Raw genomic sequence first — 4011 nt, 5'->3', positions numbered from 1 at the left:
TCTCTCTCTTATGCTGAGGGCTATCATCTTTTAAAACAAATTATCTTTTACTGTTAATGAAGTAAAATAAAAATGCGCTTATGCACTTGAGAACAGAGTCCATCATAACAATAAATGCAATCCTTCCTACAATCCCATAGTAATCTACCCCTCAGTAATGCATGCTCTTCCTGGAAACTCTCTCAGCCTTTCTTCATAGGAGAGGTGTTCCATCCCCCTGATCATTTTCATGGCCCTCTTCTGGACCCGCTCCCACAGGTCCATGTCTTTCTTATGCTGAGGGCTATCATCTTTTAAAACAAATTATCTTTTACTGTTAATGAAGTAAAAAATAAAAATGCTTATGCACTTGAGAACAGAGTCCATCATAACAATAAATGCAATCCTTCCTACAATCCCATAGTAATCTACCCCTCAGTAATGCATGCTCTTCCTGGAAGGACAACGTAAGTCTGCAAGATCAAAACAACAGTCCTGAGAGTTATCCAAGTGCTGACTCCCAGAATGGAGAGGCACAGAAAACACACCTAAAGCCTCCCCTCCCACCTCTACCACTCCTCTAAGTCAATCACAGGGGAGCAAAGATGAGGGGAGAGACAATCAAGAGCATCATGCTGCATGCTAGAGAAACAGCAAGGAAGATTTACAGCATCTTTTTGACCTCTCACACTTGAATTTGCATACAGCCAACGGAGAATGCTTGTGAGGCTATTTATCAGCACATTATGGTGTTTGATTTGTTTTTTAAATAAGCAGGCTTCTCTAATATGCAAATTTCAAATAAGCATTTGAGTAATTTGTATCCAAACAATAAAGTGGCAGACTGTCAAAAAAAAAACCCAACCAAAAAGCAGCATCGTCAAAACATACCTACTGAGAGTTTTACCCTTATTTTAAAAGCAAGCTCCTGTTTCAAACACATTTTAATAAAGATATATGAATAATTTAACTCTAGTTTACCTGATACCTCAGGCCACTAAGAATATATTATGCAAGTCTGAAATACAGACCTGCCTTTCCAGGAGAAGCCCAGTCAGCCAAGCTAAGGGCCAGCTATGGGAAATTCCCATGGACGGTAAAGCTGACCAGGGAAACACCACCGTAAGCAAAACAGCCCCCGTAGTACCAGACTCTGCTGGACTGTATCCTGGGTAATTCAGTGCTTCTTCAGGCTGCCCAGTTGCAGCCTCATGGACGCTGCAGTCTCAGGCATGCTGACTACAGATGCAGGCCACCCTTCCGTCTCCAGTGCCAGGAGCGCCGGGCAGGCTGGCTGGACCTGAGGCTTTGGCTAACAGTCCATAAGGAGCAGCTCAGGCCCCAAGAGCACGCATGTGGTATCTTTTAGGGGATTTTCTCTGTATTGCACTGGAACTCTCCTCAAAGAAGCTATTCTAAAAATAAAATATGGTCTTAAAACTGCCAAACATGGGCAAAACATTTCTCCTTACCATGTTCAGAGATGACAGTAAAATCCTTTTGGTTAATATCCCTTAATATCCCCCCGCCGGCCCCCCCCCCCAAGGCAGCTATAAGCAGACAGACAGCACAAAAACCGTTAGCCCCAGCAGTTATTCAGCTGGGAACACTGATGCTCTCAGCCACCAGCCCTGCAGTACGTACGTGCTCTGCTATACAGCCAAGTAATTCCAAATGACACGGCTCCTCCCATCCCCTTAAAACAAAACCGTAAACCCAAGCAGATTTGTCATGAAACACTCAATGTGAAAGAAGCACCTAAAGTCATGTCGTATGTACAGCTACCCATTTATATATTTATATATAATGCTACTCATTTATGGGACAATTACAACTTGTTTCTTTGTACTGAATGATGAAAATTATGTAGTTTACACAAACTTGGTAATTTGCTTTCATTTTCTGTGGAAGCTCTTGACTTATCCTAAAATTTTCAGTGACTTTCAGGTTCACTAAATACCTAAAGGTTTATTAATCATGCGCCAAAAAGCATGAAAGGAGAAACCAGAGTTATTTAAGGAAAACGGTAAATATTTGTCACTGAATTTTATCATAATACAGATGTCTGACCCTTGTTAATCTGGAGAAAGTTGACTAGTCATAGAAATCTAGCTACATAGAAATTCCAGCTACTTTATTATCTTAAAGGGTGTAAAAATACATCTCTTGCCCTAACTTTTCCTTCTCCTAAGCTGCTGAAGAAAGTGGGAGATTTTTTGTTGAAATAGTCATTTATATTACCAGCTGTTCAGCTGATTCAGTTATCCATCAGAGAGACACGACCAAATTCAGATTTAAAAACAGGACACAAAAAAGAATCACACATTCAAATCATTTTGCCTGAACAGCCATAATGAACATTCAGCTTTTAAAATGCAAAGGCCATTTCTATTGTAGAAACACAGAATTAGACACAGCAAATCAGTCCAGCTGTCTATCACGTCTGGTATTCTGCCTCCAAGCACTGCCTTGCTTCATAAGGAGGAATAAGAAACAGTCTTGTTGCAATTAGCTTATTGCACAATGCATTACAGAGAAGAAAAATTCTGATCTTGCACATAAAAAAATCACTTTCTTAGCATAAACAAAGATAAGTGTTATTTATTATCCTTCATGAGAGAACATTATAGTACTTTTGCAAACATACAGCATAATTCATTAAACATTTTAGCAGGTGTCACCCCCATTCTGGGGTTCCCATACCAGGAACATATACAGGTCTTATAGGTCCATAGGGCTATGAAGTCCATAGGTTTCTGAAACATTAGCAAAACCCTGGCACCTTGCCCATTCCAACATATAAGCTCTGTTTCTCAAAGCACTGGAAGACAGCAACCTGAGACAGACACCAAGTTTTCCCATACAGAAGATTCTTCCCTTCTCCCAGTCACAATGTGAACCTGTTACATGAACACTGAAAACATACACAGCATCCAAACAAATCCAAAGCAAAGAAGCATCTGCTCAAGTACTGGAAGAGACGGTATCCAGCTGATGACTGAAACCAAGAGGTAAGTTACCACTATCAGTTTCTTTCCTCATCAAAGCATTACATTCAACTGCACTCAGCTACAATTGATAATGCTTTGAAGTGTCTAGTGGCTAGTGATAAGCCAGATAGAATTCACTTAACAGATCATCTTTGGGTGGAGAGGGAGGTTGGCACAGGCTTCTTAACATTATTCTTCCAGCAAATAATTATTTTCAGTAGAACCAAAACAACTTAGAGCAGCTGCTTCTGTAACCTTTCCCTAAGTGTGCATAAGATGCCACAAACTCTCTAAAATGAAGTTACCTTACCCTCTACAAACATCTGCCTTTCTAAGTGACTGTAATAGGACAATTTACCCAATCCTTCACAGTGTTTTGTTTCATTCTATTTTCATTTACATGCAAGTATTTCTTTTACTTGCCTTCAAATTACTTGTCATTCTCACATTCTCTCCCATCTCTCTTCTGTCATGTCTCCAGTTTATGTCATATTTGTTTTCATGCAACAGCCTACTTCACGCTACTCCACAAAGCACTCCTTCAGGACATACTTTACTAAAGCATTTCAACCCTACTGCTGCAAGAACATCACCGTGTGTTTCTGCCATTACTAGGCTATGGTATGTAATCTAGATGCAAAGATCCTATTTGGGCTATTTCATCCTACAGTACGGGAGGAAAGATGTGCCAATTGGGACACCAAAAGCTACGTGATCCCTATTAGTGAAGTGCTACAAGCAAGCTCTGCCTCTCTAGACTAATCGGTTCAAGTCCAACACCAGGAGGGCAGCACCTAAACTTGTTCCCAGTTCTCAAGCTGGCTCAGGCATTGCTGCAACATGCTCCACTCTGCAATGTGGACACTACCAACGCTTCTTCCCTAGAAGTATTCACTGGTCCCAACCTCTATTCTATTTATGCCTGTAGAATAACACTTGACAAGAGAACAAAATACCCCTCCAAGTGTATGTGGTTGGGGAGAGGAAAACTAGCATTCTTGGTGGGTTTTTCTCCCCCCCCCCCCCCCCCCCCCCCCCCCTC

At 41.1% G+C, this 4011-nt stretch overlaps 1 protein-coding gene across 4 annotated transcripts in view; it reads right to left on the bottom strand.

Moving 5' to 3' along the window:
- Positions 1-4011, bottom strand: part of ARHGEF7 (Rho guanine nucleotide exchange factor 7) — an 88048-nt gene that overhangs the window by 61119 nt on the left and 22918 nt on the right. The window lies entirely within an intron of this gene.

The sequence above is a fragment of the Aptenodytes forsteri genome, unplaced genomic scaffold, assembly GCF_000699145.1.
Source record: "Aptenodytes forsteri isolate BGI_AS27 unplaced genomic scaffold, ASM69914v1 Scaffold96, whole genome shotgun sequence".
Taxonomy (NCBI): Eukaryota; Metazoa; Chordata; class Aves; order Sphenisciformes; family Spheniscidae; genus Aptenodytes; species Aptenodytes forsteri.
Note: the sequence above shows the minus strand (reverse complement) of the source record. Positions and strands in the feature narration are given on the sequence as shown.